The sequence below is a fragment of the Lutjanus erythropterus genome, chromosome 5 (assembly GCF_056507025.1).
Source record: "Lutjanus erythropterus isolate fLutEry1 chromosome 5, fLutEry1.hap2, whole genome shotgun sequence".
Lineage (NCBI taxonomy): Eukaryota > Metazoa > Chordata > Actinopteri > Lutjaniformes > Lutjanidae > Lutjanus > Lutjanus erythropterus.
Genome location: NC_139321.1, coordinates 21,244,093 through 21,256,903, shown reverse-complemented (window position 1 = coordinate 21,256,903; position 12,811 = coordinate 21,244,093).

Sequence of the window (12,811 nt, the reverse complement as noted above, 5' to 3'; positions counted from 1 at the left end):
AAATAACCACCACCCTTTAATGATGATGGGATGATGACGGAGCAAAACCCAGAACAAAAGGCAGCTTCCAGCAACAATCTCTGACCACATCTGGCCACACACCAAACTCTACAAAGAAAACAGTTCAATGAAATCACCGTGTATACAAACCCCTTCTAACCTTCACAAGCACATTGAAATAAGTCGACTGACGTAGGTGACAATGTTGTTAGTTAGCTGAGGTTAGCTATGATCATTTTTCATGTGCAAAATTAATCTTTAATGTAGCTGACATCAACATCCCCCCCCAAAAAACCAATGCACAGACTCATACAAAAATGATGACTCTCAATCATCACCCACTACCCTCCAGGAGTGTGTGGCAGCGTCTGCACCACCCATACTCTCTTAGTTTCTCATTATTTTGATGAGTTTTTTGCTTGGGAGACGTTGCCAACCCAAAACATCAGTATTTGACATCCTGGGAATGATACCCAATTAACTATCTCTCTGGTGCACCTACAAACAGGAAAGGACAAGTCCTACTTTAATTCTTGGACTTCTAAATTTGTGGTGCTTTAGAAGGTAGTTAAGCAAACATTATGTCAACTTCAACGTTAATTTCATAATTGCAGTACACCCTAAAAATACTGAAATGGAAAGATACCTGTACTTTGAGTAATTTATTAACCACATACTATTTTACCCATACTTAAGTGATTTTTTATGAGAGTAATTGTCCTTTTACTTGAGTATAAATGTTCAGTACTCTACCCACTACTCATTCTTTGACCCTGAATTTACTACAGTCTTACTACTGACCCTACCCCCACATTCTTGCACATACAATGGGATTCATTAGTGTACTGTACTGTTTCATTCTGAATTATAACTGTTCCATTATGCGACAATGTAGATGTCCCATTGAGAAACACAGTGAAGATTTTAAACCACATCAAAGCAGTAAATGGAGTGCTGTTCCACTTTGCCAGCAGAGAAACATTTTTTTTCAAGGTAGTAATATTGAAAGGGTCTTTCCTCACAGCTAATTAAATTTGTCAAGCTCGGTGTCCAGGCCTGATAAATATAATAGCACATCCAGGAGTATTAGGGAAACCTAATTCCTTGCTTGCCTCTACTTTCCTCTTTATCTGGTTCTGGCCTTCAAAGAAAGAGAGAGAGAGAGAGAGACCGAAGAAGACAGAAATGGAAGGACTTTATGATAATAGGAGGAAGGAAGTGAGAGGAGACTGAGGGAGGAATAACAAAAGAGGAAGAGGATGAGATGGGTGCTTGCAGCGTCTTGTCTCCTGTCCAATCTTATTTTCAGCTGGAATTATTTTTCATTAGTGCTCATCTCTTATGATTTGCAGCCGCTCACAACCTGTCCTTTCCTCTTTTCTACTCAAATTCACGCTTTTGTCTCATCATCACCCAAATGCACACACACACACACACACAATCACACACACACACACACTAACCGCTCCTTTTCTCTCCTCCTTCCAACTTCAGCCAAATTTAATTAACAAGTAAAAAAGTACAAACTCTCCCATGGGAAAATAAACACAAATAGCCCCTTTGGAAAGAGCCATGTCAGTTTATAGTTTGCGTGGGAGCCCCCGCACACTCTAGAACATATTAGGCAAGAATGGACAAGAGACAAGTGGGTGCAGTGTATATATATCATCATCATCATCATCATTCTGAGGGGAAGTAGTTGAGAAACCATCAGGAAACACATGACCAAGCCAAGAATCCTAGAAGCCAATCACCGCCTTCCACCACGATAAACAGCACTATATATGACTGCAGTAACAGTGTTACACAACAGCTCTTGTCTTCACCAGGATCTGCACCTTTGCACCTTCTCATTAAAAACCGACCTGTGTTTCTATTTCTGACACTTTAAGAGTTTAACTGCTACTCTTAGTCCACTGTGCAACAAATTGCATATTTAATGGCAAATACACAGTGCCCATTTAAAAAAGGGTGAAAAGGGGGCTCATAAAAAGTTTTTGCCAGCCTTATTGACAAACAAATAAAAATTGTTCATAATCAAACAATAGCTAATAACAACTGCAACAAAAAGGACTATGAATCTGGCTACAACCAGCGACTTGAGTCCTATAACCTGAGAATGCTGTAACAAGACTTTTTCAAAATGTATTTACCTTTTTAAGTTTACTCCAAAGGAGAACATAATGTACAAAATTAACATCATGCTATATTGAAGAAGACCTGAAACTAACTGACTGGGAACGTGAACTCGTTTAGAAACATTTCCTGAGGTAATTAATCAAGTGAGAAGAAGAATCATTTTACCATAAGAGTACATACAATCTGATTTCTTTTTGAAACCAGCGGTGTTGCCCCCTGCTGGTGATTAGAAATAATGCAAGTTTAAGGCACTTCCTCATTGACTTCACTTTTCAGACCCAGAAGCTCCATCCACTTTTTAATACACAGTCTGTGGTTCAAAAGATTACTGCTGGCATATGTGCTCTGACTGAGGCTTCATGCTGAAGTGCATCAGCAGATTTGTCACCATACTGATTGAGAGTAAATCCAACCTGAACATAACATCAGGTGATTCTTTTGCCCCCTTTTGTCAGATGTTACCAGTGAAAGGTACCCAACTTAATGGTCAGACAGTAAGTTATTTCTGATGACACCCATATTTCACCTCACAGACCATGTGACACCATTCTGCATGTACCAAACCGCACTGCATCCATTTCTATATACACGTCTTTAGAAATAAAATGGATTTTAGGTAACTGGCTGTGTGGAGATCTTGTTTAACCAGATTCAATTCATCAGCTGATTTCAGGAATTGACTTTGGAAGGAATGAGCAACAACAAACCATCAGTAATACCTGTAAATGTATGCAGGTAAGTATCAAACAGTATCTGATCTGATCAAGGAATTAAAGAAAAATATTGATTTTGAAAAGCACTGAGGCTCTGAGCAAGACTTGGATTTACATATATTTGGAGAGGTGACACACTTTTGCATGAGTTTCCTACAGATACAGTATCTAAGCTTATATTGAGACCAAATCAAAAGTGAATTATTATGCAAGGATTCTTCCAATTTACTGTATATTACAAAAGCTTGTGTCATTATTTATTCATATCTCAATACCTCTTTACTCTAGCTGACACTCTCTGATTGAGCTTAACCTAACTTAACTGAAAAAATTCTATTCAGTATGCTTCATTTCAGACTGTGGATATATATTTGAAAAAATCAAATCAAATCATGCACACATGTATTAGACATACAAGCTTATATTAACATACATACAGAGATTCAATATATCATTAAACTTGTCTCAAAATGCATAAAAAGACTTGTGCTCTGCCCTCTCCAGCATACATAGGTTCTTTATCACTTCTTGTCATGTCGGTACATGGACACTGGCAAACATATAACTAACACCCACAATAACTTATAGCCTAAAACCTGCAAACTCTCTTCTTTTTGTAATCAGTGAACAGTATACGGGGATATACAGGACAGCTCTGTACAAAGATACCTTGATATCATTTAAACGTGTGAAACGGTTATGTACAAGCTTATTACCCTGAGCATTTAATTTTCAGCAAATCAGCTCAACACTGAAAGATGAAGCAAACCCCAGAGCAAGCTTTTATATCACATTTCTGATCGTCGGAGGAGTTGTTGCGGCAGGCGGCTCCAATTTGTCCTGCTGAACTGTAGCCAAAGCAAGCTGGCAGCTTCAATTACCTTTATCATTTAAGCATGAAGAGTGATCAATATGAATGGGAAATTGGGCAGGGTTGTGCAAACAAAAGCGAGTGCGCTCATATTAAAAACATGTTTATAGACGGCAAGGCAGCCTGGTGAGAGGGAGAGAAAGAGAGAGATTAATGAGGGGAGAAATCACTGTGTACAGTCAAACTGGTGGCCATAGTTACTCTGTGTGTTTATGCATGGATGTGTGTTTCTATGTGCAGGATTCTCCTGAACTCACAAACATGCTGAGATCATGACACCATTAAAACACACATCTGCATCAGACCAAATCACCATGCATACCCTGTGAGCCTAATGCACATTTCCTTTCAAACAGCCTGCCTCAATTGGGCGGCAGTGGTAAGCACTGCTGCCTCACAGCTGGCTGGGGAGCTGAGGAGTCTGCAGCTGGGGAAAGGCCTTTCTGTGCAGAGTTTGCATGTTCTCCTCGTGTTCGCATGGGTTCTCTCCAGGTACTCCAGTTTCCTCCCACAGACAAAGACATGCGTTAAAATAGGTTAACTGGTGACTCTAAATTGTCCATAGGTGTGAATGTGAGTGTGAATGGTTGTCTGTCGCTATGAGTCAGCCCGCCTGATGAACTGGCAACTTGTCCAGGGTGTCCCCCACTTCTCGCCCAATGTCAGCTGGGATAGGCTTCAGACCCCACTTCACTGCAGCCCACTTAGAGGCTGGATGGGCGCACTGTAGCCCCACTCCAGACATGGTCATAGTTGTATGGGAAATGCAGATCAGCTTAGCAAGGCTTGACTTGGCACAGCCAAAAGTGACAATGTGAAACTTCATTAGTGGCATCGAGCAGTGACCTTGCAGACTCCAAACACCTTATCTCACTCTCACCTTCCAAGTGTGCAGGAGAACCTATGGTGGCTGTGAAATTCATGCAAAACGCAAAAGGCAGTGTTCGGTTTGTCCGTTCTTGGCTACAGGTAGAAATGTGGCAGCCTTCATAAAAGAAGGCCCACACCTTCTGTAGATGAACAGCTTATTCAAACTTAACAAAAACACAACAGTTCTTGTTTTGGGGTGATTATACACCCATGACATAAGGAATGAAAACATTCTTATGAATATTATGTTCAATTTCAATTTCAATATAACTTTTACCCAATTGACCCCAGCCCACTTCAAACCAGTATGAAGACCACAGATGGGAAAACCAGAAAATTACCATTTCCAAAAAAAAAACGAAAAAGAAAAAAAAAATCTTATGCTACATCTTTGCATTCAAACTTTGTGTAAAAATAGTGCATTCCTGTAGGAATCTGTCACTCGTAATAAGCTGAGATAGAAAACATATTTTCAGGACATTTAAAGTACAAATCTGTCAATTATTTTGAAAAACTTTTTTGTTGTGCTTCCCATCTTTAAAGTAATGTGTAGAATACAGCCAAACTTGACCAGAATAACCAGGCTACCATCAACTAAAGGTCAGACTGCAAAGGAAGGGCACAAATTTACCCCCCTACATATCTCATAAAATTGTCAGATGAATGGGTTTAGTCTGCAAAAAAACAGAAACGTAAAAATGCCAATTGGTGGCTTTACACAGGCTTATCCTTCGGACTATTTCTTGTCCTCATAGTGTGGTTGCCAGGCAACCAGAGGGAACTGCAGTAAGTCACTACACCTTGTCAAGAAATACCCCAGTGCATACGTTTTTCAGGTTTTGTACAGATGAAACAAATGTGTAAATTAGTGAACTTTAGGAGTGCTGGGAGGCTTTCTTCTTTTTTTTACTTTTTGACACAGCCAGGCTTGTGGTTATAATATTTATGTTAAGTTGGCTGGCTTTAGCTACATAGGTAGCATACAGATATCAGTGGTGGTATTAAAATTTTCATCCAATTCTCAGCAAGGAAGCAAATAAGCAAATGTAAATGCTGAAGCATTCCTTTAATGGAGCATGTGTATGTGTATTTGGAGAGAGAAAGCTTGTGCACACACCTCAGGCTGCAGGAATGCTCAGTATTGATAGATGACCCACAACAATGGCCAACAATGTACAGAAACATACAGATTTTAGCTTTAGTTGTCTGCAATGCACCAGAATCAGCCTCAAAGAAGTCTCCCAATGAAACTCAGAGCCGTGGTCTGCCTGGTATAATGTCAGCTGGGTTTAATGTGATTTCCGTATTACGTAGACACGAGACACAAGGAACAGATATAGTTACAGCAGAGAAGATGAAAGGGGTATATCTTCTGATTTGAAAAAGACTGAGTGAGAGACATCAGAGAGCAGAATCTGTATACCAATAACACCCCCAGGCCTCATTTCCTAATCACAGCTCTAATGAAGATGAATGTTTAGCCTGTGTGTGTGTGTGTGTGTGTGTGTGTGTGTGTGTGTGTGTACAGGCACGCACTTTAAATTCAATGAGTGGGACTATTTGCAAGTGCATATATTACGATTTATATCTCTATACATATAATAAATGTAATTTTATGTCAGTGTCTTTGCTTGTTACTCTGATTTTGTGCACATTTACCTGCACACACCATCTGTATGTGTGTAACGAAAAATTCAGATTGCAGAAATGCATATTGATGTAACTGCTCCGCATAACAAAGCAGTATTCATTGTGAACTACAAGCTGCACCTCCCTCCAGTAAGCTGCAGTAATGACTTATTATCCCTGAGGGAGAAATATGAAGCGAAGTATTGGTAAGCTATCAACTGATTAGACAACACAAACAACAAAATGTCAGCTCAGCTCTGTGGTTATGGTGCCATGGCCGCTGCTAGCTTGACTGCTCATTAGTTTACTGCAGACAGAGAAAGACTGCCTCGGCAATACGACCTACCGTGTGCACCATGTAAACGTATGTGGAAACTGGAAATACAAACTCACACATGCAGAATATTAAATAAAACTTCGATATGCTTTTGTAACAGTGGCGCTTGATTTCTCTTTCTCTGCTTGTCCCCAAATATCCATATTGAATATTACTTTGCTTCTCTCTCTGTGTTTATGTTTCCCACAGGTGTGTTGGCTGTGGCTCTCTCACTGTGCTTGTGGAGCAGTTTGGAGCTTGTGTATATCAGTGGGTTGTCTTGATTGCTGCCATCTATTGCGTTGCTGTGAACAACATTGGGGGCAAAAAAGTGGTAAACACAGAGAGCAAGAACAACTGAGCAAACGCAAAAGGGAAGGGATACATATACAGTACACAAACACATAAAATAAGCATGTTTTTCAAACGAGAGCACATTAACTATGAGCAAGGCAAAGATGAGAACCCACAGGTATGAACACACAGAAGCACAGAACCATACTACATAGATATGGATACCGTACATGTGTATGCAGACGTCGCACGTGCACAAACAGGAAGAGACAGAGGGGAGGGAGCAGTTCAATGAAAATGGTAGAACAGATTACAGGACTTGTTGGGCACGGGGAATCGACCTTGATTATACAATATCCAACATCCAATATTGAATCCTTCCGGCACACTGATATCTTACATTATATTTACATCCTGCAGATGGCTAGTCATAAATAAGTAACACCAGCCTGCCTATGTGACATAGTGATTTCGTTTATAACTTCATCATTCACAGGCAAGAAAATAGAGGGAAAGCAGCCGATGTAAGGAAATGTAAGCAGGATTTAATTAACAGGGCGAGTGACATGACACAGACCACATTATGCAGCATATGAAGGTTAACAGGTAATGTGTGCATGAATATTTAAGTCATTACCAAGCATTATAGAAAAGTTTGCGTGCAGACAAACACAAACTGACACACACACACACAGAGGCACACACACTCAACTGCAATAATAATTTCTAAGTGCTCATAAACCCCCTGGGGATGAATATAACAGCTGATTAACCAGCTATCAGGCCCTATGAAGACCCACTGGTAATTTACAACAGCCATTATCACTGTCAGGTAGCCAACACACACACACATTTTCTCCCTCACTCTTTCCCGTACTAATATCATTTAATAAAGCAAACATGAACATACAGGCGCTACAGTATATTAGTGTCATGTTGTTATCAAATAGGAAATAAAGACACTTCAATTTGAGATGTACAGTGCAAATCACTCTGTATATTTTTGTGGTTTTTTGGAAAGTGACTTAGTTTACAGGATTAAAACAAAGAACAATTAATAATAGATGAACCTCATTTTCTCTGCAGGTTTCAAAAATATGTCCAATTTCGTATTTGATTTCAATCAAATTAACTGACTGAGAGTCAGTTAAAACTCTAGGTAAAGGTGTTGTTTGGAATATTTTTAGATAGTGTAACTCAGTGTAAACTCATTCTCACCATAGATCATGTCGTCTTGAATATGAAAAATGACTAATTGAAATCAAAATGTAAATGTTATAGTGTTTTTTATCCAGTAAAACAGCTGCGAGCAGGCAGACAACTCGTGACATACCTCACTCTAGATCAGTGTTCCCCAACCCTGGTCCTCAGGGCCCACTGTCCTGCATGTTTTAGATGTTCCCCTGCTCCAACACACCTGATTCACATGATCAGCTCATCATAAAGCCTCCGCAGAAGCCTGACAACAGCCAGATCATTTGAATCAGGTGTGTTGGAGCAGGGAAACATCTAAAACATGCAGGACAGTGGGCCCTGAGGACCAGGGTTGGGGAACACTGCTCTAGATAGTACAAACCAAACGCACCCTTCCAATCTGGCGGTCTGTTTAAACTGCTAAACCTCCCATTTCCGCCTCTGCCTGCATGCATTGCTGCCCCGCACAGTGTCGCTGCCTGTTCATTCATCATCTCAGCATATTAATCGACTATTGTTGCTCATATGATTGTCATCTTACCTGCTGCTCCTCCCAAAGAAAGGTGAAGCTCCAACAAGAGTGAACCACTTCCCAAGCAGCTTCTCTCACTCCTCCAGTTTCCCGTAAAAGGCCGACAGGAACAGAACCTGGTTCCTCCGCTGAGTCAGCCTTCCTGTCCTCTCAACACTCAGCATCACGAACGCAAACTAATTCCTCTGAATCGACGCGAACTTTTTGCCGGAATGTAAACAATCCGGGTCACCGCCTGCAACTTTTTAACACGGGCCAAGACGCTCCGCTGCTGCTGAAGTCACACCCCAGAGGACTCTGGGAACTGTAGTTCCAACTCCACCGTGGGTTCTCGGCTCCTGCCCTCGGATTGTTCTGTAGTTATTTAGAAACTTGGGTAGAATTCAGTGTTGCCTTTGGTGTGTTCAGAGACATCATATGCCAAGGATCCCTGTAGCACAGGGGAGAGTTAGACACCTGTTTGGCTATTATTTCAGATAAGGCATAAAATTTAGAAATATTTAATTGTGACAATTTTGACTGATGTTGCAACTGTAACTTATTTGAGATATTATAAAGATGCAGTTTTTACATTCTCCTCATATTCATCTTAAATATATTTTTATGGAGTTATTTGTGCAAGGAGTTGTACCAAACAAGACGTTTTTCTTAAGTCCGTAAATATGCCGTGTAGGCAGGACATGTCTGCAGCATGACAATATTTAAATAGTAGTTTAACCCACATTTTGTATTCAACACTAATTGCACCTCAGGCAACTAGGAACTGCCTTATTGCGATTTTGGTAGTTTTGATTAACTGTCTGCCCTGATCTCAGACCTCACTCTGCTAGAGCTAATCACATTCAATGTTCTGTCAAATCAACATTTGGTTGCAACTTTAACTTTTGCATCTTTGTCACCTTACCAGAGGCATTATGCTGCATTCTGTACAACATTTGCAACTTCCCTTTGTCTTTCAGCTTTAGGATGAATTCTTAGTGACTGTATTTCCCTTGTTGCCACCAGTTCAGCATCTCCAGTTAAAGCTTTTCAGGAGTAACGTGTATGTCTTTCAGAACAGGCATGCATAGGTGAAGCATTTAGTAAGTAGTCATCATGTTTTGTAGAGTAATGTTCAATCTTGTATTGCAGGGTGTAAGTGCCACATATCACCTAACACCACTTTCTGTCCTTTCTCGTCCATGATGAAATTCCTCCGTCATTGATCCCTGATGCTTCCATTGGCATCCCTTTTCATTGCCGATGGTGGCAAACCCACGACGAGACTATGGTTCTCATCAAGCTGTGTGATCCCTGCCTGAGCTGCATCCTACCCTGAGTGCTATTCTCCTTCACTCCCTAAGAACTGGCACGGCTACAACTTCAGCGCTCCACCTGCTACATCAACCCTGAAGTCCCTGGGTCGCTGGTCATCCTCTGCTTACCTGCTACGCCAGACTCCAAATGACTTTTGACTGCACAAGCTCATGAGTCCTGCTCCCCCTAACCATCAAACCATTGTATTTACTCAATATCTAAATCTCTTGCATATCAGGTGGTTGCTGGGTATAGCATATCATCCATCTCTGTGTTTGCTGGGGGGAATAGCCACACAGAACAGTCTCTCTAGGTAGTATATTCCCTTCAAGCCGTGGTGCTCCTTGGGAATGGGCCTCTAGGTGGCTGGTCCTCGGGCCCACACATAGCAGTTTCACTAAGTAGTAACTGCAGAGCTTTTATGGGTGGTTACAAAAGCTGGTGCCTAGGCCATCACATAGATGATCTTCACATTAGTAGTGTCAGGCTCCATGCAGTTTTGGGGGGGTTTCAAGAATTTGCTCATCTCTCCCCTTATACCTCTATGTAACTTAACCTGCGGGGAGTGATGAAGTTGGAGCCTAGACGCCAAACTTAAGTCATGTTCTGCTGCAGAATAAACACTCTAAAACATGAGTTGTCTGACTGAAATTGGTTTTACAGGGAATTAACATGCTGAACTATTTCCTGGTGACCAGCCACCAGGTAAAACCGCCACACTTACATTTCTTGCATTTTGGTTTGTGTGTGGATTAAATAAACACTTTGTTAATTAGTGAGATTTGCTAGTAGGCTTATTTTTTTAATTCTCAAGTGAGCCAGGCCAGCTAGATATGAGAATTATCCATCTTCTTATCTAACTCTTGGCAAGAAAGCAAATAATCATATTTCCCAAAATGTCAAACTAATCCTTTCTTTGCTGTCTAAACACAAGCAGCACAAAAACTTTGCCTGAATAAAACCAAAACAATAACCACATTCAGTACTTGTGTTGTATATTGCAGTATTATAATGCAGAAACATTTTGGTCGGTACCAAAAAGTTATTGAGGTTTCATACTCTGAAGCCCTAATTAACACCTGCTCCAGTCATGATGCACACCAGCATCAATGACGTAAGGACACAATATCATCACTTTTCACGGAATTTCTTCATTGTTTTATCCTTACTGACCTTCACAGGGATAGGAACACAAAAACCCCCGAGGACACTCTGAATTGTGTGGTTTTCGTGGCCACGTTTTGTGGGAATAAATGAGATATTGTGAAGTGGGTGTTGTCTTTGTTGGATTGATGAGACCTCCATTGTCACAAACCTCCCACTCTGTTAACATCCTGACAGCGAGAAAAATGAACGCGCTACTCTGTTGCATTCCTCTTGGCCCATGACTGACAAGCCTTTAGCATCGGCAGGAATAAAGCAATTCAAGGCGCACAGTCCCCAGGTACACACATATTTAATACACACACGCACGCTTCCAATCTGACTTGGCAGCTGCCGTGCACTTCCGCTGTTGTTCTTAGTATTACTTCAGTTTTGAAAACACAGAGGATTGATTTAATTTGCGTCAACAACAGGGATGGTGTGTCCCTCTGTTCACATTCCCACATACACACAATCACTTTCACACAAACACAAACTTCATCTGGCACACTCATAAGCTTCTGCAATTTAGCTTATTTGAAACCCTTTTCAGAACTAGAGCACTGCCACTGCTGCAGTTAATTTTCAATTATGGAAATCACAAAATTCTTGCTAGTTTGTGAAACCACAGAGACCAATCCTCTGCTGGACTGACAGAATCATACAGACTTTCAAAATAATGTTTTTCTATTCATACTAAAACTACTGTTTATATTAAAGGGTAACTACGGGCTAAAATTCTGCTAAAACTCTCAACATCAAAGGAGTGAGGGATCAACAATTATAGATGTGGACATGCAGCAATGTAGTGTGATACTGAGGGTCATGGGGGACACTGACCCCCACTCAGTACAACATGGAAAAAGCAGGTGATCAAAGCTAACCAGCTGTGAGCAGCTGCTGTCAGACAGGAGTTTGGTGGAGTTCTGACAGTAACTAGAAGATGTAGCTCTCTGCTGTTAATTGCAGTTAATGTTACTGTTGTTTGTCAACCCTAAATATCTTCTTATGCTCTAAATATTGTACATGTATCCAGCCCAGTCTCATTTCCAATTCATCACACACTGACAGTTTGTCACTGCACCTTGGCAACTCACACTGACTTCAATGTAAGTCCCTCCACGGCTATAGGAGGTGCACTGTAAGTATAAAGAGGGATAAAGAAGCAGAGAGTGACGGAGGTAACGTATTGTACGTATTATACATATTTTCCTCTTCTCTGTAGTGCTATGTACCCATCTCAGTGTTTTTGGTGAGAGTCTCTCCAATATAACGGGATCGAATGGCGCTTGGCTTGTGGTGCTCAAAGCGCCAGTAAATTACATTTAAACAGTTTCTACTTTCTTTACGCAGTAAATTGAAAGAGACGCTGCTGTTGAGTTTTTCAAACGTATTTTTTTGGTGCTTTGAGAACAACAAGATGCGCGTCATTTATTCCCATCATACTCCAACGCTCTGCAGCTCTCACCACATAAATCTAGATGGATAAATAGCACTGCAGGCCAGGGGAAAAATATGTATTTTTCATTTGGGAGTGAACTATGTCTGTAATACATCCATGCAAACTGTACACTACAACTACATGATTAGGTAGAGGCGAGAGAATTCAGCTGAACTAAATCCAAGCAGACACAAGCTTATTTTGAGCAGAAAAGCAGTTTTTATACAGTGTGTTTTATTAGAAACAGTATCGCTAGTATTAACAATATATGTCAAAATTAATTTATGTGATTAATGTGTACAGCGCAAGAATATTATTTAGTGTAGAGTTTTTCTTTAAATACACTGTAACCAAGGATGTCTAAAATTCACAC